General features: G+C 35.7%; 1 protein-coding gene across 1 annotated transcript in view; it reads right to left on the bottom strand.

Annotated features, from left to right (window-relative positions):
* The window catches only part of LOC118742974 (regulator of G-protein signaling 17), a 67,241-nt gene extending 46,740 nt beyond the window's left edge, over positions 1 to 20,501 (bottom strand). The window contains exons 1-2 of the mRNA XM_036475416.1: positions 19,198 to 20,501; positions 9,879 to 10,555 (exon numbers count right to left, since the gene is read on the bottom strand). The gene's annotated coding sequence lies outside the window, so the exon portion shown is untranslated. The remainder of the gene's footprint in view (positions 1 to 9,878; positions 10,556 to 19,197) is intronic.
* Positions 20,502 to 26,479: the final 5,978 nt, after the last annotated feature.

Raw genomic sequence — 26,479 nt, forward strand, 5'->3', positions numbered from 1 at the left:
GAGGTGGTTGTTTATAATCACAGATGCCGAGTGACGCCAAGTGGCATTCCTTAGCTGCTGCCACTGCCACTGCCATTGCCAGTGCTACTGGCGATTTGTTGTTATTACTAAACGCCATCTATCGCTGTCTATTCGCTGACGTCCGTCCACAACATTTTCCACAAGCTCAACTATGCTAACCATCTTTTATAACGTCACCACCCCCCGCCCCCCGACACCCACATTTTCGAACATTCGCTGTCGGCGATTTCATTACTATATACATATGTACATGCATACCTCTTCTATATACTCGTTCTGCAAGCAGCTGATGATGATTCATGGCCTGATAATTCAAAGTAAATCCGACAATGGCAGCCACCAATTAATGTAGCTACATACGTACTTACTGTTCATTTTTAATCCAAAGTAAACTAAAGCAATTACAACAAAAATGTATATTTTCATTTTCTTGCTTCTCTCCTTTTTCTTCTAATACACATACATATGTACATACATATTTATGTGTGCTTTTGTGTGCAAATTGAAAGCTGCGGTGGAACATTTTTCGCATTGTGGCAAATAAAATGCATTTTGACATGACAAATGAATAGATATCCCACCGATTCTCTCGCCCGGGAAACGCTCAGCCATTTTAGTTTCGATGCGTGTAAGTGTAAGTGCTAATATGACGGCATTGAATGGGAATGTCCGCTGTCAAACATCACAAAAAAAAAAAACCCCAAGGAAACAATTTTTTGCTAATTTTGTAATTTACACATTCAATAACCTTTAACTAAAGCAAGTCTCCAGAATCCAATCAGAAAAATTATTGTTGAAGCTGAATTTAAATGCAATGATTTGCGATTCAGAAGGCCGGAATAGTCGGACTCGAATTTGATGGAATGTGATATTATCAAAAATACTAATTCGAATTAATTATATGTATGTACATAGGTCTGTACATATGTATATACGGTGATGCGAATGTAAATACGGAAAAGACATTTTAGCAAGTTTTGGCTACTTTTCTTTGTTTAAAAAATTGTTTATTACTTTTTTATGTAAAACAAAATTTTAAACTTTGTAGAACATTTATGAAAATTCGACGAATTTTAACAGATCTTTATCAAAACTTAAATCCTGTTTAGAATTTTTTTGAGTATGCAATCTTGTAGGTAATTACATTTAAGTATAATTAAGTACAAGTTTGAAGTACCACGGACTTACCATTGATTTTTGGCTATTTTTGCGTATTTTTCTTTCATACACAATATGTTCGAAAATTTTTTTGTATGAAGAAAATGAGCAACACCTTAGCAAAGTGATGCTAAAATGTCTCTTCCCTATTTATATTTTCGCCGCTGTATGGGAGTCAAACCATGTTAAATCAACCAAAAGTTGTGATCAACAATGGTCAGATTATTTCTTTTATAATATATGAAAGTTCTGCCAAAGAAAAATCTAAATTTTTAGAAAATTCAAAATTTGACAATTTTCTTGATTTTTGCAATTTTATTTTTTTTATGTCAAAAACTATTTTATATAGTATAGCACTTAAAGGCTATATCAAAAAATGTAATTAAAAAAATCTAAGTCAAAAAATTTACAGTTTTGAAATTCAAAAAAGCTTAAAACCAAAAACTTGTTTACCAAATATATTTATACAATCTTAAACTGATCCTAATAGAACCTGAAATTTTCAAGAAGGTATTTTTTAAAATATGAATTTTCGATCTTTGAAAAAAAAAACATTTTTTTATAACACTGAATCAAAAATTATTTGTAATTAATTATAAATGGTTTAACATATCTTTATTAAAAGTTTGCAAAAAAAACTTGTTTCAAAGTCCAAAAGTGATATCTTTAAGGAAAAGACGATCCCCTTGAAAATTTCAGGAGCTTTTAAAATCAGTTGGAGGTATTGTATTTAAAATATTGAGCCAAAAATGTTTATAAGTTTTTCGTTTTGCGATTTTTTTATTTCAAAATTCATCAAATTTTTTTTCGAATTTTTCTTATGTTATATACATATGTATGTCTATATTTATATCCCTAAGGATCACATTCAATATAAAACATTTTTTGTAACTATAATAGTTTTTAAGATATTAAAAAAATACTTGCAAAATCTTGGAAATTGTAAAATTTATAATTTTGCATAACTTAAAAAATTTATAATTTTTTTTTTCAGAACTTCGTTATTGATAAAAGAAAATGTCTGCCCGAAATCCATTCCGATCACAAATGATCGGCTCCAATCATTGGTCGATTTGACATGCATTTACCCATATTTAAATACAAGTTTAAATATAATATAATTCATTTTTATATTCTGAAACCAAATAAACGTAACAAAAACTGCCTTACCGCTTTTTAAAAATTATACGTTGTTTTTCTGGTGGAGAAAATAGCACTCAGTATACAAACCGTCTATTATTTATACTGTTCACAATGTTTTAAATCCGCACGATCTACGAGTGAATCGAAGCAGAATGTTGGGTGTTAAAGAGCTCAGCTGCTCGTCTCTCAAAACATCGTTGTCAAAGCTTCATACCTAGCACTTGCAAAGGTGGGGCAGAGGCGCAAAAAGTGTTCTGCCGTCTCATCCTCTTCAAGGCAGAATGACAAAAAGGGGGTTGTCAGGTATGCCGGCCGATCAAAGCCAGTTGTTTGTGCCACGAACACAAATACCTAGCCAAACCTTCTAAGATTAAAGGCAACATGAGTTTTACCCATCTGCCGGTGCTCGAAGCCTCCCAGTTGATTCTGAGCGAAATATTCACCCATTTTCTGACGGTGACTTCGATGGCCGCCTGTAAGAGTGCTATGACTGTTTGCGCGCTACTCGTAAGTAAAATTTGATTTAAGCATTCCTAAGCCAAAGGTCAGATGTCTTATTACCAGGTAAACCCAGCGAAAACTTGAATTTCGCAACTATTTAGAGGGCCGATCAATTTTTTGAATGTATGTAGTTTGGCTGTCATTGCAGACACGTAAACTTCTACCTATCTTGGCTTCTCCAAGCTAACATTATTCCCGTTACTTTCGACACAAACACCAGATCCTAACTGTTTGTCAGTAATATATGAGCCATCAGTAAAAATTTCACAAAATGTACGCCAGACTCAATAACGGGGTTGAACCAGCACTCAGTGATTAAAATTTCTGACTCCAGGTACTTCGGCCTTACTGTCCACTGTATCACACCTAAAAGCATTTACCAGAAGCCTTGAGAGCCTCCCCGCTCATAAAAATTTTAACCCAGCCAGCAAAAATTCCGAAAAAGGAAAAAAGTCTATGAAATGAGGATTTTTGTCCGTTTACCGATTGCATTCTCCATTTCGATTCGATTGGTTGTTAGTTTCGTAAGAAAGATTCAAAAACTAAATACATATGACTCAGCGGTGTATGGCGAACTTTTTTGTTTGCTTGTAAGGTGGTACGGTCTAATGTCTTATATTCTGGTGCCCAGCGGAAGGTGTTAAAAGGAACGAAAGCGTTTGTATGTATGTAAGATTTCGCTGACCAACTACCAACAAACGTATTGAAAAAAATATGTACTTATTCTCTATTTATTTACAAGCTCTTCAGATACCATTGCAGTGTGGGCGTGTAAATAACAAATAAAATGGCCAAAAATAAGCCTTAAACCAATAAAAAGGCAAGTAATACAAAAATAAATTAGGCAAAAAAATGACCGAAACGGGAAACATTTTATTGGCATTTACGTTAAACGCGTCACTGGGAGGCAATTTAATAGACAAAAAACAGGGGCAAATGCCTAAAGCCTAAAGCAGAAACAAGCGTCGATGGCAACAATTGTAAACAAAACAACAACTACGCAAACCAATGCAAAGTAAAGGTTGGGGAGTCTCTTAAGAAAAAGCAATAAATGCTAAATAATTTAAAAAAGGCTGTTAAACAAATACAAACGTACATACATACGTACTAGGATGTGAATGGTCACAACCACGCAAACGACTCATTCACGAGCAAATTGGTCCCACTACGCGCACGCACTGGCAGGCAAGCGAGCAGCAAGCAAATATGTACGCTGAAAGTGTGAGTTAGTATGTACATACATTAGACCGTACCACCTTACAAGCAAACAAAAAAAGTTCGCCATACACCCCTGCGTCTAAAGTATTTTTGCAAGGAAATTTCGAAAACAAAAATGTCTTTGCACGAATGCAGGTCTCGCTTTTTTGAATTTCCCGATGACACCTACATTCAGCAACAATCTTTGTTTAAAGAGTTATACTAAAATACTTCCTTAGCAAAAGTTTAATAATTTAAAAATATTGTTTGAAATTGCCTTGCCAAAATAGTTTTGAATGAAGGGTGTACAGCGAACTTTTACCCTCGTGCAGTCCAATGTAAATAAATATTATGTAGATAGAATGCCGTAGAACTTAGAACTTTTTATATACACCTAGACCCTCGACAATTAGTGGTGGCTTGCATTTGTTGCCGTTGTCATTCATCAAAGAGGTCCTTACAACTGCAAATCAATTATGTATGTGTGTGTACGGGAGGTGCCTTTTATATTTTGCGCCTTTGCAACACTACGTGTGATGAGCTGTAACTCGATATTTTGATCGAAAAGTTTGGTATTTTTTTAGCATTACTTCCATATAACGTTTTCACCTACGAGCTTTATTTGTTCGTGCCAAAACCCCAGATTTCACGAACCATACGTAAATATAACGAAAGGACTTTCGTAAGGCATTTTTTCAGTACAATTTACGAAATCTTACGTGTATTTTACGAAATACATTCGTAAAGCACTGAACAAATCTCTGTACGAATAATTTTGTATATTGTAGGAAGGTATTCGTAAAATTCACGTATGGTTTTAAAATTTACGAAATCTACTTCTCTGTATTCGTACAATTTAGTTAATACGTTCGTATAAAGTACTAATGCAGAAACATGTTTTTAAATTCGTACAACATACTAATATTTTCGTTCAATATACTCAATTACCGGCAGTTTAATATTTCATCGTAGTTTTTGTATCGCGTGTCATTGCGAAATTAATTGTTGGCTGCTGTGAAACGTATAATATAATTTTAAACGTTTTAAAAAGGGATTTGCCGGATAAAAAAACAATACAAAATTAAATATTAATGCTGTGGATATACTATCCTTTTAAGCATACAATGTTTTCATCTTCGCCTACGCTGCGCCTTGCGCTGCAATGTGGGACTTGATAAATAGGCAATTTCATCAGTTACCTATCAACGGCAAGCCTAAGCCAAGAGCACTACTTAATGTAATTAAAAGTAAGTACATGTATGACTTTTCACTGAATTTTCCTTTAATTTATATAGTCGTCAAGAAAACAAACATCGTGAAGCTGCGAATCTGCCAAGTGCCTCTACATAAAAATATTATAATGTTTAAGAAAGAAAAACCAGTATTTTTGATATTCTTTCATATTTTCTATATCTTATTATATTTAGTTTTGTTGAGTCTCATAGTTTAACACTTTGCGCACAATACACTTTATTGAATGAAGCCTAAGCAATAAAAAATATGTAGTACAGAACCTATTCGTATGCATATAAATAAAATACTTAAGTTTTATTTTAGGTAAAATAACCCTTTTTTTTATTAATTCTAAACTAAGTGTAATCAGAAAATTCTTCTTCTTTCGTAGAACGTATGGTTGCTTTTATTATTAACACTATAAAAACATGACTAAAATTATAGCACAACAATTTCATTATATTGCAATCAATAATGTTAAGCGTTTTTGCAAAACGTTTTGATAAACAAAAACGCTTAAAATTAACGATAAAAATAAAGTAAAAGTGTTGTGTTATAATTCGTAATATGTTTTTTACAGTGTGGAGAATGAAAGCAAAATCGCACATTCTACGAAACAAGAGCAGATTTTACGAAAGTTATTTCATTAAATATACGAATTATTTCTGTGCATTTTACAAAAATTTCGTAAAAAAATAAATAAATAGTACGAATTTTTTTAGTAAATAGTACGAAATTCGTTAGTAAATAGTACGAAATTCTTTAGTAAATAGTACGAATCGATTCGTAAAATATACTAAAAATCTGATGCCTCATATTTTCGTAGTGTGTACGAAAACGGTTTTGTACAATCAACGAAAACTTTCGTGGCTCAAAATTACGAAAAATTTCGTAAAATTTACGCAAGTTTTCGTTATATTTACGCAGGTTTTATTTCCAGTCTAAATATTATTTGATTTCAAAATAAGAAAGGTAAATAAATAAATAAATAAAATATTTTTTCCGTATAGAGCAATCCTAGGGGGCGGGGCGAGAGCATTAAAATTCCGACTTTCCTTTATTTACCACCCTTATGTGCATACACAAATGAAAATCAATCACTTTGGATAGAATGCATTTGTACTTTGTTGTTCCTATGCATTATTTCGCATAACAGAAAAAATCTGTAAAATAGTCCATCAGTCAATTAGGGTGTTCTAGCTTACATATACACTTCCATATGTACAAGTGCATGCACGAAGTGTATATGCAGAAGGATAATGAAAATACATTTACAAGCAGGGCGGAAGAGGGAAATATTCTCAACCACAAAAACCGCTAAAGTGGCAGCTACCACAATTGCGTCTGCACTTAACTGCTGATAGCATCGTTTACTATGACAACAATAAAAATCCAAAGCAATTACATACAGACACCACATTGATCCATAATATTGCAAGTAGTATGGCCACCATTCAGCCGAGTAGGCGTTCTGAACGAGAACTGAAACATGACAAGACTAGAGCAGCAAATAGAGCGAAGGCATCAAAATCAACTCATCACATGCATACATAGATGACCACTTACATACATACATATATATTCATATGTATATGTATTTATCAGTAAGTTACTTACATTCATAGATTGTCAAGCAACGAGCTGGATCTGAAAACGACCAGCGGGCTTGGCAAACATTGGCATCCATGGTGAAAGCACAGTGAGCACCTCGACCTACACATCAAACGCCTCTGAATGTTTATTTGTGTGCAAAATTTCCACTTTTCTGCTTCTGTGGAGAATGAGTCCACAAACTCGTTCGAGTATTTCCGATAAAAATGAAATGGCTCAGTGTACATACATACGTACATATGTACGTACTGTGGTGCCGCCGGCTACTAGCGGATATTACATTAAACCAAAGATTGCATTGCAACGGAACAGTAGTGGCAAGTGATGGCTAGGAGGATAGTAAAATAATAAATTAAATTATGGATGTGCTTGTAGTGTTAATTGAAAAAGCTTGTGATGCACTGGCATTTAGGTTTTCCAGAGTCAACCACCTGATGGATATGCTAGCAAATTAATATCTGTCAGCTGGTGAAATATGGAACGAAATACATAACTAAAAGAGATTGCTGAAGTATAGAGGTAAAGAATGCATAAGAACTTTCATTTGACTTTTCAATATGTAAGAAACAAGTATTCACATTATTTTTCTTCTTATTTTGTAAAGCAACTATTTGTCAGCTTGAATCGCGAGCAGGAAACACTTTCCAATTGTCTCCCTTCTTCGCAAAGTTCCGGCAGTGACTCAAACCAAGTGTTGACATACATATCGTCGTTTAAAGTGCAAATCGCGTATCAACTAAATGCCAAACCGCGTATGTGAAGTTGTATAAATTATTTTCTAGAGCGAAAAAGCACTCATATTTCAAAATGGTTCTCTTTTTTATAAAGAAATCGCATTTCTGGCTAGTATATTTCAGGACGAATGGATAAGGATTGAGCCAAGAGCTTGTGTGAGCAAATCCAATTTTTGGCAGCCAATGTCAGTTACGCGGTTTTGCAGAATGACGGTTTTGTACTTTAAACGACGATATGTATATGTAATTCGTTGTTCGCCAGTGAGTTTCGAGCATAAGGATATTTTTACTTGAGTATCAGCAACCATTCATATTTGGCCGTATGAATAAAGACTAAGCAATTGCTTTTTATTAAAATTTCATACCATTTGCTTGAATTTTGTTTGAATAAATCGAGTAAAAGGTCTGAAATTTTAAGTAAAAGTAATTGATATTTTTTTATTTTGAATTTTGATTGGTAATAGCAAAAATATGGTTCATTTTGCTCTAAACAGAATATGTGTGAAAGATGACAATTTTTGGTCAATATCTTAGGCTCGCCCAAGTCCTCCAAAGTTCAATGTGCTCAAAAAATAAAATTTAATAAATGCATTGATTAATACATTGGGCGAGCCTAAGACATTGACCAAAAATTGTCATCTTTCACACATATTCTTTTTAGAGCAAAATTAACCATATTTTTGCTATTACCAATCGAAATTCTGAAAAAGCGGATTTTCGCCCCAAACTATTGTTTATTCATGTGGTCCATTATGTACGCGAGCACAACCGTTGTACTTTTATTCAATTGTAAATACTTGTATTACTAAAAAATATTATACAATTTTACATACGAACAGAGTATACCTAAACTTAAACGGTCCAACATTAGATTGAAGAAGCCGTCCGTAAGAGCTCAACGTAACGCTACCTAGTCATATAAGTTTTGTGGAGATCTAAAATTTAGGAACATAATAAGTAATATGAGAAGTTAGGATATATAATTAATAATTACAGTCTTTTACTAAAAAGTTCATGGTACCTACGTGATGTTACCGATTCTGGTAATGTATTTTAAGCTAAATCTTCACTTGTTTTGAAATTCCAGTTAGGCTACTCTAACGGCCTTAAATTCGACAAAAAAATGGGTATTTGTTCACAGTTGTTTTTGATTTTTAAATTATATGTCTTAGATAACAGTTATCAAAGACTTTTATTTATAAAAGTCATAAATAAAAATCAGTCACTGAACTTTATTTTTTAAATCATACTTATAAAGTCATTTGTATAAGTCTTAGTAAACATTTTTCCTAACACTTTCTTAACTACGAAAAATGTTAATGACTTTTATACGAATGATTTAAAAAATAAAAGCCGGTGACTGATTTATATTGATGACTTTTAAAAGTAAAAATAACTGACTGATTTTTATAAATAAAAGTCGTCGATAACAGTTATGTCTTAGATATAATATAAAAATAAAAAGTTATTGTTATTTTCGATTTATAATATAAAAATCTAAAATAATTGTTTTTTTTTTATTATAAAAATTCATTTTAAAATTTGAGTCTCGGTGAAAAAAGAAATCGATTGGTAGGTAGCACTTAGTTGTAAAACATTTCCTTCATAGTGAATTTTTCCATGACAGCTTTCATGAATAACTGTTATGTTCGGTCCCTGAAAAATACCCATAAAGAGACTATTTAAATTCGAAAGGCCAACGAAAACTCGAAGTTAACGCTAGTCATAGGTGGTAACACTAAGAAAAATTAAAAGTGCAATTTTCACGGAAAATTCATGTGATTTATTATTTTTTCGTAATTCAGTGATATATACCCAAATTGCGAATTAGGGTTTTAAGGGGGAAACCCTCGCATGCCTGTGCTATCACTCAATTGTAAAATTTGTTCTATCTTCAACACTCCAACCTTTCCATACCACAAATTTCAAAATAAAAATACAAATATTCTCATTTAAAATTCCCATTTTTCAATTAACTATTCACCAAGTCTGAGTTACTCAACAAACAACTCAATTAAAAACCAAATACAATTCAACACAGTAAACCAAGCAACGCAGCCAACAGCCAATAATTTTGAGGCGCCCGATTACCGTATTTGTGGTTTGCATATTGCATCGACGACCAACGACTGACCGCGCACTGACAATTGCAATATCAATCGAGCAAATGAGTAAATGAATGACGTTAAATGACTATCAAATAGGCAAACAACAGCTTGCTGGTTGCCGGGCTGGCTGACTGCCCGGTGGCAAATTTGTATGTACATACATAGTACTCACCTGGAGAAATATGCTGTGCACGCACGCGTAAGTGGACGCAACTGAGACCTTTTCGGGATAGCTGAGTGATGCGCCAACTGAATGACACGTCAACCGACTGACTCACTGACGCATTTAATCACTTTGCTGCAATCGATTTGCGTGTTATTGTTGTCGTTGCATTCGCCGTTGATTCAATACTCAAATAAATGCTATCAGTATGAGCATATTGCTTGCTGCTGCTACCGCTACGGCTGGGCGGTGTGCTTTGGTGTTGTGGTTTGATTGTTTTTGTTTTTTTTTTTCGAGAATGTTGGCGTGTTAACGTTATTCCATGGAAGGCTTTGTGCACTGTTGACAATTTCGATAAAATTTTACTTTGACTCTTGCTTTGGCTTTTGCTTTTTCTTTTACACTTTCATTTTATTCAGTTGTCGTTTGGATTTAATTCGATTTTGGTTGCATTTTGGTTTCATTTGCAATTTTTGCCATAACCACTTGCACTTGCAATATTTTTCTTTCATTTACTGACTGAATATTGGTTTACTCGTATGTTGTCGTTTTGTTGTGATTGCTGTTGCTTTCGATTTGTATTTTTTTATTAATATACTCTCGTATTTGGTCGTTTATTTCGTTGGCGTATTTTACGCTCTTGTGGTACGCACACGCATGAATATACATTTAACTAGCAAGCAAATCTATCCGATAAATAATTAAACATAAAAATTTAGGAGGACCGTTAATTTTTTCATGATCCAATGATCGGATCTAAACCAAATTAGTATGCGACCACCTGTGAGACACTACCTTTCCCACCGAAAGGTTGACGTGGTCCAAAGTTATGCATACATAAAAAATACATAAAAAAAAAACAAAGAAAAATAAAAAAACTTCCAACGATTTGATAACCTTCTCGTTTTTTGAAGTCGGTTAAAAATTAAAGCACGTAAGCATTAGGTTTGCAGATGTAGATATGGATGCATACAACTACTAATACTTGATGCATAGATATGCATATATACATACGTAAAAGCTAGGCCGATGGGCTGAGCAATATGAACTTAGGGTAAACCCAGAAACACACAGAAATAATGCCAGAACTGAAGTCTCTAAGTTTGAATTGCCAAAATTGAAGCATCAAATTAAATTAAAGGTCACAAGCTGAGTTGGAAAGTATGTACACTGCCGGCAAAAGGTATTGGCACAGCAATCTTTTCACAATATATTAAACATTTTTTTTCTCATATTTTTCCGCCAATTTTTTATAAACATATGGTCCATTCTGCAACAAAAAACATTAAAATATAATTCCTAAACTTTGTGCAAAACTCACAAAAATTCAGCAAATTTTCGCGCAAACTTTCAACTTTTTAATCATATTTTTTAGAATTTTTTGAGTATGCAGATTTGTAGCCCAATCATTATATAATAAACTACAAGTTTTAAGTAGCTAGGAATCGCCATTGATTTTTTTAAATTTTTTCACGCAGTCTCTTCCATACAAAAAAATGTTTTCGAAAATACTTTATATGGAAACAAGTAAGAAAGTCTAAGTTCGGGCGGAGCCGAACATTAAATACCCGGCGCAAATATTAAATATATGTTTTTCACCTTTCCCAAAGCTACCGCTACATGGTAAGCCGGGGTGTATCAATTTTGAGTAAATTAGCGTCCTTAAATTTCGAAATATTGAAGTTTCAAGCATTTCTAAAGTTTACCGTTATATAAAAAGCCGTAATTTTAGTCCGATTTCAATAATTTTCAACGTTTTGCTTTTATGTGGCAAGCACAATAACCACACCGAGTTTGGTACAAATTGGTAGAACGGTTACCGAGTTACATATATGTGATCATAAGTGGTTAGTGCCACGCCCATTTTCCAAAATTTTATCATAAACGTTTTCTTGGTAAAGAGTTGTTGCAAGCATCAATTTTGAATAAAGTAGCTTTAATATTTACTGATTTAGCAAAGATTTCGTATTTCTCCAAATAACCGTTATATGGGATGTGGGCGTGGTTATTTTACAAAATGCTCGGCCATTTGGTATGCTGCACCAAGGCCAACAACTGTGCCAAGTTTGGAAGAAATCGGTGCAGCCATTGCCAAGATATACACACGTAACCATAAGTGGGCGTGGCTACGCCCATTTTTCAAAAATTTATAATATTCTTATTTTTCCTCTTAAAAGTATTGTAAATATAAATTTTGAGTGAATAATCTTCAGTAGTTACTAAAATATCGCAGTTTTTGTATTTCTCAAAATTTTGTTATATGGGAGGTGGGCGTGGTTATTGTCCGATTTTGCCCATTTTCAATAACATCCGTCCTATGCCAGAAAGAAGTACACGTACCAAGTTTCGTTAAGATATCTTAATTTTTACTCAAGTTATCGTGTGCACAGACGGTCGGACAGACGGAAGGACGGACGGACAGACAGTCACCGCTTAATCGATTTCTCTTTTCATCCTGATCATTTATGTATACATTTGTCTATATCTATCTCGATTCGTTTTGCCTGTTACAAACAACCGTTATGTGAACAAAGTTATAATACCCTTGTGCACAAGTGCGCTCGGGTATAAAAATGCAAAACACCTTCAACAAAAAAATTCTCAAAAATCAATGCGATTTTTGACTAACTCCAAAGTTTCATTTTTTTACCAAAAATTTAATGGGCTGCAAAACTGCATACTCAAAAACCTGATTAAAAAGTTGAAAATTTGCTGAATTTTCGCGAGTTTTGCACAAGGTATAGGAATTATATTTTTATATTCTTTGTTGTAGAATGAACCCTATTTTTATAAAAAATTGGCGGAAAAATATTAGAAAAAAATAGCAATATTATGAAAAATTTGCTGTGCCAATACTTTTTGCCGGCAGTGTAAATCTTAAGGAAAAAATAAGGAAACAAAGTTTTGCCTTTTACTCTTGCAAGCGACTTTTCGGGAAGATATGAAGTCTTAGTTCAAAAGTTATACACTGGATGTACATAGCTACGTCCGATCTTATGTTACGGTTGCCTGGTATGTTCAACTCGCTGACGGAAGGAATATAATCATGTAAAATTAGACAGAGATTTTAAGGGCCGCATACTGCGAAACAACGCACTACTGCTAAAGAATTCCACAAGCCCTTCGAAGTCGAGAACTAACCAGGACCGTGAACTTGATATCTCCGCCCGATACATCGTCTACAGACAGATCGTTCAAACAGTGCGGAGTGGGAGTTGTTTTCTGTGAACCACTTCTCTTCTGCTTCTTGATTTGCGCTGTAACCGCCTAAGCGATTTTGGCCGAGTCCAAGAAAGCACATCAATTGGAAATGTCTTTCCAACGCAGAGGAGGCCTTCCTCTCCCTTCGTTACCTGCATCGCGATCCGCGTTAAATACTTTGACCAAGCCAGCATGACGGCTGTATTTTAATTCTCTGCACTGAGTATGTCTATATCATTGTAAAGCTCATGAAGCTCATCGTTCCATCATCGCGGTATGCGCCAGCGCCAACCATCGGATACCAACTTCAGACATCGTGGCGTATAGGTAACTCTTTTTAGTGCCACCGGAAGCGGCTTTGAAGTCGACGAATAGATGGTGCGTGTCGATCCTATTGGCGTAAATCCACATTGATTAGGTCCAATCAGTTAGCCAACTTTTCAAGCCTGCGCTCCAGGCTCTTCAGTATGAAAAATTACCTTTTCTAATACCTTTGGCTATTAGCTTCTTATATCTTCACTTTTATATCTCTCGTTACATTTTTACCATATTTTCTGTGGAGTTGCGAAATCCAAAAGTTGCATATTTCTGCTTCGGCTATGTCGTTTAAACCTTCGAGAAAGTATGAACCCAAGAACTTTACTTGTCTTTTGCAAAATGCGGGACACTCGCATAGCAGGTGCCGCAATGCTTCTGGCTCTTATTCATCTCTGCAGCTTCTGCAGAAGTAGCGTGACTTTCGATTCGTTCCTGTTAGCAGGCACATTGCTGTGGCTAAGTTCCCTCTGTTCAGCATGGCGAGAGCCTTCGACCGATTCCCATTTCATTTTTGCCACATAAGTTTTGTATTGTTGCAAGTGGTGAGCCCAGCCCACCCTTCCCTTGCTAGTTTAAGAGACATATCCCTTAAAATGAGCTTGGATCTAACAGCTGCATGCCTAATCCCACCCAGGCCTGCGAAAGTGGAGCAGATGTGCCCTCTCTTGCAAGTTCGTCTGCCTTTTCATTGCCTGACATTCTCCTAAGCCTTGCAACCCATACCAAGTGAAGCGCAGACTGCTTAGCCATCTTGTTTAGAGATCTGCTACAATCCACTACGGTTTTGGAACTGCATGTGACCGAGCCGAGGGCTTTGAGTGTTTTCTGACTATCTGAGTAGATGAAGAGATCGTTACATATGACTTCTCTTAGACGTAAGTGTTCAACCGCTTCCTGTATAGCAGCGACCTCAGCTTGAAAAACGCTGAAGTGGCTGGGTAAGCGAAATGATTTATGCCGTCTAGCTTAGAACCATGGGTGTAGAGGTGAAGTGATCCCTTTTCATCAGGAACTCCTCCTGATCAGAATTTTCTATCTGGAGTGAAAATCCTACGCTTTTTTGTGAAGTTCAATCTTGGTGCACAGTAATGCGTGTCCGGTATATTTACGTTCTTTAAGATTGCTGTGTGGCCGTCCTGAGTGTCTCACCAGCCGGGTAGTTCCCGCAGTCTCAAGGCAGGGTACGCCGCTGATTGTTTTCCAACAGTTTTGATTGGCAGAATATTGAGTAAAACGCACATTGCTTTCGATTGGGTATTTAGTACGTACTTGGTCACCATACTACCAAGAACCCGTAGAGTAGAATAGGCCTAACAAACACTGTCCAATTGCCCTCTTCTTTTACATTTAGTGCCCAGTTCAGCTTTTTGTCCAGTACTAGCCTAGATATTTTTCGGATTCCCCTAGCTTCTGCGTCGTGGTGCAGGATATTGTATTTCTTTGTAAAGAGAAGGAAGCTCTGTTTTGTTCGGGTTAACGCTCAAGTCTTTCTTCACCGTTAATTTGTTTCACTGATTATAACATAGTAAGAAATGCTTTTACGGAACTGTAAACATTTCTATAAAATATTTTAATAGTTTCAAGTTTTCAGTATAGCGAGTTACGAGTTGAAAGCAGGGCTTCGGAACGGAGTAGAGCAAAGGAGCAAAGGATTTCAGCTGGAGCGGAGCTGAAGCAAAGAGCTAAATAAATTCATTTGCTCCCTAGTTTCTTAAAGAAAAATTTTCAATATTTTGTTTTTATTATCGTTTTCCCACAAAAATTAAAATAAAAAAATATTTCAGTTAATAAATTTACTCAAATTATAATTTTTTGCCACTGAAAACAACCGTGTTAAAAAATTTCCATTCTATTCCATTAACTTGGCAATTTGTTCAACATTTTCTCCGAAGCCCTGGGTGAAAGGGTCGCCAACTCCACACCCAGACACAAAAAAGTTACTCATACGCAGTGTAGCAAGCGAAAAAATAACTATTTATGGCAAAATGTAGTATGTGGGGGTAAATATAATACAACAACATATATTATAAATACGTATTATACTCCAGTCAGCTTTTAAGTTAAATAATTAATTTTAAATCAATTTAAAAATTACGATGCAAGAAATGAAAATGTATTGCCAATAGGCAGAAAACTACATCGTGAAAATCTTCAATGGTTTGCATAGTGTGCCCATAAAAATTCTTAGCATAAGCTTGAATGGAAGTATGTTTGTGTAGTATGTGTGCATGTATTTACAGACATACATATGTATATGTAAATATGCACATACATATGCAAGTTGTGTGTATACCGTTATCTTAGCATTTGAATATATTTCCATAAAAGCCCCACAAACACGCGCACACAAAATGCTATTTTTTTTAGCCCACCACACTTTCAAATTGATAACTTTCATCGATATATGTAGTAGGAAAAATGTCTTCCCAGAAAATGAAAATCTTAAAAGCACATGCACAAAAGCGAACAAAAAGGGCAAAACTAACAATCACATGCCTTTATAAAATTCGATGTGAGTACAGAAAATGTGCTTGGAAGGAAGTAAGCAGCAGCAGCAGGTGGGGGGAAAACCTTTCCTGGAAGCAAAGTATGGTAATGCTCAAAGGCTGAATGGCAGATTTTTTTACGGTCATGAATGGAGAAGCATATGTATGTGATGTGAAATCATAGCTACATACATTTGTATGTGGGTGTATATTTGGCGGAGCATATAGACTGGCGGCGCCATGCGGGACAAGACGGCGGCGGTGGCAATTGAAGGCGAAGGCAGCTCTGATGCTGCTGGAATTTTTATGTTATGCTATGACGACGACGGTGACGTTGACAGCATCAGCTGCTGTGGCGTGGAAGTACCAATGCTTACGGTGACCATTCGTACCGATTTTGACGGGACCGTACCGATTTTCAGAAAATTGTCCCACTGATTATTATATTTATAAGTCGGGACGTATAACTGCGTTTCTAACTTGAATTTAGTGAAATTATAAAATATAATACTAATTCCCTCGAAAAAATCATTGACATAAAAAATATAAGCTGTAGATACAGTGGCGAAAGTATAAATAGGGAAGAGACATTTTAGCATTATTTGGCTATTCCTCTCGATTATTTAATGTTTAGTATTTACGTTTATTATTTTTTACGAAAGTGTAGCTCGTTATCTAACAAAGACCATGTAAGTCAAGATTTCAAACTTTGTACAAAAATTAGCAAAATTCGGCAAAAATTCATCAATATGTTCAGCTTTTTAATTAGATTTCTTAAAAACAATATGAGTACCTTTGATTTTTGATAATTTTTTTTTTTTTTTGAAGGTGTTGCTCATTTTCTCCATACAAAAAAAATTTAAACATAGTACTTTGGATGGAAAAAAATGCGCGAACAAAAAATTGCGCTAAAATCGAGGGTACTACTTCAAACGTGACCTTTACTGTACTAAAATTTAATGGGCTAGAAAACTGCATACTCAAGACAATTCTAGAAAATCTGATTAAAATTTTGATGAACATTTGTTAAAATTCGTCGAATTTTAAAGTTTTAAATTTTGACGTACATGTTTTTTTAGATAGTAAGTTATATTTTCATAAAAAAATAATAAACATTCCTTAAACAAAAAAAGTAACCAAAACTTGCTAAAATGTCTTTTCCCTATTTAAATTCTCGCCACCGTACATTTTGTACGTTTTATTTTAAATAAAACTGTATTAAAAGATGTTATGTCTTTTTTTTCTAAAAACGAAATTGGATTCGACGATTTAGAAATGTCCCAATTTTTTTGGCCACAGAAATCTGGTCACCCTAATCATACTACATATGTATGTACATTAGGGTGGTCCAAAAAAAATTAAAGTCGGAATTTTAATTCTCCCACCCCCTAAGATTGTTCAATATCGAAAAAATACCCCTTTTTTAAATCAAAATATATGTAAAGGTCGCTCAAAGCGCTCAAATTTTTCCATGTACATATTGGGGCGTATTCTTGTTTTCGTACGAATCGAAAATCATGAAATTTTCCTATCATTTTCTATACAAAAATTTAAAATTTTCGATTCGTACGAAAACAAGAATACGCCTCATTGCATATGGGAAAAACTTTCGTAGAAATGTTATATAATTCTTTAAAATCAATTTTTTTCGATCGGAAAACTCTGGTTCTCGTCAGGAGTTTTCCATTAATAGTATCCAATTGTTTATTTAACTATTTTTAATACTAAAGATTTTTTTATGGTCGCCCTTTGCATATTTTAGGGTCTTTGGCGGACCTATAAAATATAGTTTCTTTAAAAAATATTTTTGATAAAAAAATTGGGATATATTTTCTCGATATACATATTTTCCAGTTACACATTTTGAAAATCCGACGTTGAATAGTAGAACAATAGAGTAAAGCAGATTTTTTTTTAATTCTTGTAATAATTTTTCAAATATTCTAATATTTTTTTATTACTGTTTTATAGGCTGTTGTTGTTGCTTTTTTCATACTTGTTCTTGTGTTTGTTGTTTTCCAATGGTTGTGTATTTAAAAATTGGAGCGGCAAACACTTTGTGCGAGCAGATTTTTTCGGTTTTCTCCTGGAGGTGTTGAAGAGGAAGGTAAGAGGAGCCTTATAACGGTAGAGGGAAACGGTGAGAGAGAGAGAGAGAAAGAGAGCGAGTGTACATGGGTCGAGCGAAAGCTCCCCAATTAATTTATTGCGAGAGCGCACTCAAAGATAGCGCAAATTCTAATGCTGCTCCTAACTGTTGTATGTATATGTGGCTGTTAAGGTTTTGTTTTGCCCGCTGAAGCCAAAGGTGGTTGGACGTCGCAGCAACTGCATGCACAATACCGAATCGGTTGTGTTGACCTAAAGACGAGCAGCATGGAAATGTAGAGGAGCAAACTTCTACTAAAAATATTTCACATACATTTTCCATAAAAACAGATGTGTAGCTTTGCAACTACATAGGTGCATAGCTACATGTTCGTCTAGCGGGCGAAGGTGAAAAGTAAATTCGATTGGAGGATTTTTAAAGTGGCTACTATGGAAATAGTTTAAGTCCGTTTTTTATTAAAAAGTATTTTATTATACACTTATCGTTAGTGCTCGTTAAAAAATTCAGTTTTTACAAGCCGATCTCCATTTTCATAAAATACATTTTGAATGTTTTGGATTCAATTCAAAATGCACACCGATCTTGGCATATTTAGTTGTTGCTGCTTTTTCAGTTCTTGTACTTTCCAGCAGAACGAATGATCTCTTGGGCAATTTTTTATCGTCCGTCAGCAGCGCAGTCGTTTGCTGCGCGCGCACGCGAAACAGAAAGATGCATACAGGTATGTATATTCCAATATATATGTATGTATGTATGTAGGTACCATATGTACATAAATTTTCGATATGTAAATGAAGCAGCCAGCGAGCGCCAACGCACACGCCAACGCCACAACGACGACGACGACGACGCTGCTGCTGCTGCTGCTGCTGCCGCCATTGTCCAACGACAATGGGTACAGATTTTCCGCCGAGTGCGACGCGTATTTTGGGGTAAGAACGTACACATGCCCATACATATTTACGCGTACACTTGTCTACATATATTCAATTTTAATCAGTGTGTGCGTATGTTTTTGTTATTTTTTTTTATACACCTATGCCCAAACATACATACATATGTAAGTGCTCCTCACCGCTACCCACTGGCTTGCCCTAACTTCGCGCCGTGTCGCGCCAATCAGCGTCGTTTTCACGCTACACACATACACACGCAAATTTTTTCTTCACACTATATACATTTTTTGTAATTTTTTTTCTTTTCGTATACATACTTAATTTTCGCACTCACAAAAAATTTTTAGCTGCTTCTTCGCACCATTTGAGATTTTTTCGAATTTTCAAAAAATTGTGTACTCACTTCGTCGAACTACTCTATCTATGTACTATTACACACACATGCTTATACACATTGCAGATTTCGTGGTCATTTACATTTTTGCCTGGCTGGTTAGTACAGATTTTCTTTCATAAATTTTTCATATTTAGTTTCCTCATTTATAATTTTTTTATTCTTTTTTTTTTGGAAATTATCTTGCCCAAGCAGCACTCTATACCAAATGTAGTACTCCCAGCGGGCCACTGACCACCTGAACCCGACCGTTTTGCTATGGTAGAGCGAATCAAACTGATACCGAGCGGAATGCACAACAAGGAGCACAGCCCGAGCAGCTGTGGCACCGCGCGTTCTGTGCGATTACAAACTTCCAGTCGCAGTGGCAGATAGGCGGCGATAGGCGACGCAGACCGCGAGCAACAACCACCAGCATGTACATACGCCTGGTTTGTGCTCCGACTTGCTCACAATTGTGGATACATTCTTTCTGCTTTACAAAGAAAAGTGAGCGCTTTCGCAATACCACTGACATAGCCACGAAAAGAAAAGCTTTCTAATCACTGTTCTTGTGTGCACATGAATACCGCATTAGCTATTGTTGTTGGATTTCGTTTTGGCCAAAAGCTTGGCCGCTTTTGAGTTTCGGTATTTTCAATCAGCCCAAATCCGCAGGGGCCACTTACACATACACATTTAAGTACGAGTACTCACAGATAACGCCTCTCCCGAGCGCAGCGCTTTATAGGCGCTCCCAATATATCATCCACTCAGCAGCCGCACCTTCCTTCCCTCCCATTGCTCACCGGACAACTAATGTCCCACGCAAAAAACGAAGATAACCGAAGAATGCTTTTGCTTTTGCCAATTGCCTGTGAGCTTTTGCACTCTTCCTGCCACGCTTTCTAGATTCTTGAGTTTGGATAAATGCAAATACAAAGCTGTACCAAACAAATGCCAAATGTTATAGGCAATTTGAAAATGTGTTGCGCTTGGCGCCTGGCCCCATTGTGTATGACCAACACAGAGGAAAGAACACACGCGCGATATATGTACGTACCCTGCAGAAAATCGTGCTAGTTCAGAACTAGCTCATTAAGAGGCGGTACTGGTTCTCGATCTATCCCAATGCAATGCTTTCAACTGTCTCTTTTTACATGACGATGTCCTACACAGTGGAAATTTATCTCCTCTGCAGAACTTTTGAACTAGTTCTAAACTGGTTTCATTTTGGACAGATCTGCGACAATAAGTTTTTTATCAGAAACTCGATTTTTTTTTATATTTTTCTTTTCTTCTACAGATTGCATTTTATTTAATTTTTATTTATTTATTATTTTTTTTATATATATTAAATTTAATCATTTCTCTTCAATTTTTAAGCGGCACTCAAGAATTTAAATTTATTAAATCTGAAGACCACAACTGCCTCCACCGCGATTTGAACTCGGGATCAACGATGTTAGAGGCGGAGGTTTTCCCGCGGAGCTATTTTCGATTCACACCACAAAGTCTTTCGTAAGATAATTGCCAATAATATTAAATTAAAAAAATAAAATAAATTGAATTAAAAAAATAATAAATACGTAAAATGAAATTAAGAAAATATAATTTTAAGACCTGATCGCGGATCTCAAGAAAATCGAAAAATTCATAAAAATTTACGCACAAGAAATGAAAAAGAAATTTCCTTCTATCAACATTTGTGTATGCAGCTCTCAAGAAAAAATGCGCTTATATTTATTTTCAAGAAAATTTACAGCAACAGCAAAGTACCTTTTCAAGCAAAAGAAGTAATGTAAAATATTTCATGTGGTTTTTCTTGAGAACGGCAGGCAGCCCTTAAAACAATAATTACCTAAAAATAAAACGAAAAATAAAATTAATAAGAAAAAAATTATTTAAAAAAGAAAATAAGTTCTTAAAAATTAATTGATATTAAAACCAATGTTTTTCTTTTTAAAACAATAAAATCTAAATATTAAAAGAAACGACAATTAAAAAAAACGACAACTATAAATATATATATATACATATAGATAAATATTTAATGAAACATTTTTATTTTAAAAAATAAAATCTAAAAATTAAGAGAAAATTAATTTAAAAACAGAAAATAAGTTGTTAAATCATGATTTAAAAAAAATATATATTTTTTTAAACAATAAAATTTAAAGACTAAAAGAAAGTAAATTTTTAAAATAAAAACAAAATTATACAAAAAAATAACCTCTTTAAAATTAAGAGAAATTAAAAAAAGTTTGTGTTTTAAACAAAATATATAAGAATAAAAAAAAATTGGTTAAAAAAATTAAGTATTCAAAAATTTAATTAAATTAAAAAAATCGTTTAAACCACCTTTCATACTCTCTTTTAATAGTCTTACAAAGGCTTGAAACTATCTTTGCCAGAATGGCCCTGTAATGGTAACAGAGCATATTTATAAACAAACGGACATGAATAGCCAAGCCGCTGGTAGGTTAGGTTAGGTTAGGTTAGGAAGGCGCGCACGAATGACTCGTACTTCCACTCGGAGGCAGATTTGCCCATTGTGAATGCGCTCTGTGAGTGTAAGTAGGTACAGAAACCCAACAAAGAGAGGTTTTGACGTTAATCAAGCGTTTCACGACATTTCCGAATTGCCTTCGACTTTACCGCCCAAGAGCAAAATGTTTTCAATGACGAGCTTCATCAAGTCGAGAGGGGCCGAAATGGAGTAATGCAAATTAATTTTACCCCCTTGTAGTTTTTGGCCTGTCACCAGATACACGAAATTTAAGGGTGCCAAACCCGAACTTGATGTTGCCCTACCTGAACTGGTTGTTGTCCCCGGTAGGGAGCATTTTTTTTGCAACTGTCCGGCCTTCGCCAGAATGAAAAGGTACATTTTCTAATTAAATGTATTGAGTATGGACTAGCTTCATTTTCTTTCCCTCAACGAACTACTAAGAATCCTTATGGAGTCTATTAAGTTTGCAGCGGAGTATTTATTTCCCTTGCCGACCTGTTTGACTTTTTCCGCTTTAACCTTTCCTTAGGTCAAAAATTCAATAATAATAAGCCACAACACCTGTTTGCTTGGAAAAGCGTTTTGCGTTTCCGGCCTTTCCCAATTCAATTTCATTCAGTTCTAGCCTGAATGAAATTTTAATTTATTCCTACTAATTGATAAAATTTCCTTCTGTTCTCGATATTTCCAAAGTATGTATTTTCAGACGCTTTGCTTCCACATTTCGTTACCAAGCTCTAAAATATCAACATTCCATCTTTTTCATTATCGAATGTCCTTAAAGGTTTCTCATGTCAAATCGACATTGTCTAACGGTACAGTATAGTTTAATTTTTGTCCATCTAGAGAAGGTTCTGCATTTTCCTACCGAACCCAAAGTAGCACAAAAATTGCTCTTCATTTTATCTCCAGGCTATCGTTACTGCGAATTGCGCCTTAATTTAATAGTAAGCAGAAGGTCCTTAAAGCTTCGCGTTATATCTACTTATCTGCCAATTTCGGTGCACTTCCCGATACGATATGTCTCTTTATTGCCAGGCGTTACCTTGCTTTGTCCGGCTGTGGTTTTGAGTGTAATTATATCAATGTTATCTGCGAACGCCATTAACATTGTACTCTCGCCTTATATGATGCCAAGTTAGTTCAGATTCGCACCACATATTACGCTTTCGAACATCAGACTAACGAAGTTGCACGAAAGTCAGCAAACTAATTTGGTATCAAACGGCTTCTGGAGGTCGTTCCAAATTCGGACTAAGCGAAAGATTATGCCAACACCATTTTATATGTACAGTTGTCCACAAAATAATAGGAGTGCGATATTTTGATCAGTTTTGGCTATTTGTCTTTTGTTTATTTAATGTTTATTATTTTTTTATAAAAGCCTAGCTGGCTATACAACAAACACCATATAAATTCAGATTTTAAACTTTGTATAAAAATTATAAAAATTTTCCAATTTTTCACCCAAATTTCAAACTTTTTAATCAGAATCTTTAGAAAAAATTCTGGTATGCAGTTTTTTAGCACATTCAATTCTAGTCTGAAGAAGTGCAAGTTTCAAGCGGCTAAAAAATTTCGTTGATTTTTGAGAATTTTTTTGGTTAAAGGTGTTTCACGTTTTTTCCATACGTTGTTCGTTTAAAATCTCCAGCAGAAACCAACCAACTGCCAAATTCCGGCGAAATGTCATCTGTTCTCTCACAAGAGAGAAATATCCAAAATAGTACGCGAACAGAAAATTTGCAGAAACTTGCAAGTTAGACGAACAGCTGATTTAATTTTTGTTTACATACAAAAGTGTAAAATTTAAAACGTACGAAAAGTCATCGCAAAGTGTTATACTGCCACAGTTTATTGATTAAACAAATAACTACTTATTTCTTACAAGTTTAGTTAGTCGCATTTTGTAATTTTTATCTTCCAAACCATCAAATTCAATTTTGTGATTTGCGTAAATGCCAACCAGCTGTTTTTGATCAACTGTTTCCCTGTTGGCAAATTGCTGTTGGCAAAAATTTTTCCAACAGAAACTAACAGCTTCCCCTCAAAATGAAATATCACTTTGCTCTCTCAATCTCCCCTACTTTGCAAGTTTTTTGCGTACGCGAACGCAAAAACCTGTAAGTTTTGTTTAAACTTGAACAATTAACAGCTACGCGAACGCACCTTATGTCGACAATTTTCTTTTATATGGAGGACACTGCCAGCAAAAATATTGCCAAAAATCAACGGAATTTTTTAGCCGCTTGAAACTTGCACTTCTTCAGACTAGAATTGAATGTGCTACAAAACTGCATACCAGAATTTTTTCTAAAGATTCTGATTAAAAAGTTTGAAATTTGGGTGAAAAATTGCAAAATTTTTATAATTTTTATACAAAGTTTAAAATCTAAATTTATATGGTGTTTGTTGTATAGCCAGCTAGGCTTTTATAAAAAAATAATAAACATTAAATAAACAAAAGACAAATAGCCAAAACTGGTCAAAATATCGCACTCCTATTATTTTGTGGACAACTGTAAGTATGTATATACGTTTAAAATTAGAGGTATAACTAATACACTCCTGGGACTCAATCTGTTGCTTTATGAGAAACCAAGTTGTTATTACGTTTCTCGGGAGGAGACTGCGTTTCGAATGGATTGAGGCGGGTTCTACCAATCGGTGCTTACCGATTCAAGTTTTCGAATATATCTCTTCCTTCCGTTCGGAAAACGTATGCAGTTTTAAATCATTCCTGAGGTAAAAAGTTATATCCTTCTTCGAAAACTTTGTCGCAAAACTTCCGCAATATCCAAACAAGGTCAACTTGTTCGGCACAGGAGTGCACTGGCGGAAGATTAAAAAAGTACCAACTGATTTCCTTTCTGGAGCATCTAAGCAAGAGACGTTTCCTCGATAGATGGGTCGCCGCTATGACTGGACTTATTTCCGCCCAATGATGTCAGCTCCGTTATTTTCATGTGTAGGTTTCGTTTGGTATTGTGGCCCAGCCTACCTCTTTGTAGAGGTAAGACCAATGTCAAGGAAGAGCTTAATTTGTTTTCATGTCCTACACATTGCGGCTGTGGACTTGGCGTGGGATATATACAAAAAAAAGGTAAGGTATCTGAGGAAAGAGTTTAATGAAGCACTGAGTGATGGCAGGTCGTTAACCATTGCCGCGATGGAGCAGTCATCGGCGTACGCAACTAATGTGACTTCCGGAATGAAATGAGCGATTTTAGTTAGTTAGAACTTTAGTGTTACGGATTATGGTAAAATTAAGCCGCATTGTGGAACTTAGTGTACAGGTTTAGAGGCCTTCTCTCACATGATTCCTGCCGCACAGGTAGCTGACGATCCAACTCTTCCTGTCGGTGCAGAACAGTGACGAGGTGGGGTCCTTAATCAGATCCTCCTTTGTCCCTGAGTGCATTGGCGACATTAACTCCCTTAGTAGGTACAATTAGATTCAGCTAGATTGGATATCAAGTCACATTGCAATAGAGGCAAATGTGAACGTGGACTGTCCTGCAAGAGAGGCTGCAGATAACATTCCAATCGGCCCCCATCCTAGCTGTGTGTTCCTATACTATTAAGGAAGAACTGCGGAAGGAGAACAACACATTGAGCAAACTTACCTGGCCCAACACTTGAGGGCTGCAAAATTCAAACATTTAACAGGGTGGATATACCATGAAGAGATTACAACATCTAATCAGCCTACAAACAGAGAACTGATAATACTGACAGGTATCTTTACAGGATAATGCAAACTACGAGGGCAACTACATAAGCTGGCGATATGGTTAAACAATCTTTGTCGTTTTGCGACTCGGCCAAGGAGGCGCCATGTTGTTGTTATAGCAGCAGTTCTCAACACCCCGGGGGTTCGTCATGATTCATCTTCTGACTCTGCAAGCCTGTTGTCGACAAAGAGGGCGGCGTCGATGAGCGCAGTCCGAGGTTCTTCCGATGTCAGGGTCGTCGGTTTGGAGGTGCATGTAGAGATTTTGGGTGCTGTGTACACTTTCGTCTGCATGCTGGGGAATGTTTGCCAATTCTGGGTTCAGTCGAGAGGGATAGAAAATACGCCCCGTTCTACAGGATGGTCTGCGTATGCCTAGGTGTCTGTTCTCCAATCATGCAGGTGTCGTCTCATGTGTCGGGGAGCGGATCGTTCCGAATCTGGGCATTGGGGGTGGTTTCCACAGTGACATCTTACGTGAAATCGCTTCGATAGCATCGCGTTGTGTTCTTTTACCGCCAGCATTTAGCTTTATTCGTGGAAATGATGCTCGATTGCTTTGCACGTCGGAAGCAGGGTCTCTTTGTCGGCTCCCCGGGTGCTGCCTGCAGGCGACTTGAAACTTTGTGCCTTTCCCAGGATTTTTGGGGTGGTTATTTTGGCGGCGTCGACGTAGGCGTCTAGTTCGCGCTTAATCTCCTTAGTCCATGTCGCGGCGTAGATGTTGAGATTTCTGGCAGTGGAGAAATTTGATCGGCCGGCGAGATAGTCGGTAATTTTCTCCCAAAGATTGTCGATATTTGTGCCCATTGTCAATATCGTACAATCACCAGCTTAGCTCACCAAGGTAACTCCGTTAAGGAGATGCCATTGCATATTCTCTTTGCAGTGCACTGCATAGTATACATGTTTGTTTGTTTGTTTCGCATTTTTTTGTTCCAATGAAATCGTCAGAACAAAAGTTCGTTAGAACACGCATGC

The sequence above is a fragment of the Rhagoletis pomonella genome, unplaced genomic scaffold, assembly GCF_013731165.1.
Source record: "Rhagoletis pomonella isolate Grant_MI unplaced genomic scaffold, Rhpom_1.0 Rhpom_scaffold_00007, whole genome shotgun sequence".
NCBI lineage: Eukaryota > Metazoa > Arthropoda > Insecta > Diptera > Tephritidae > Rhagoletis > Rhagoletis pomonella.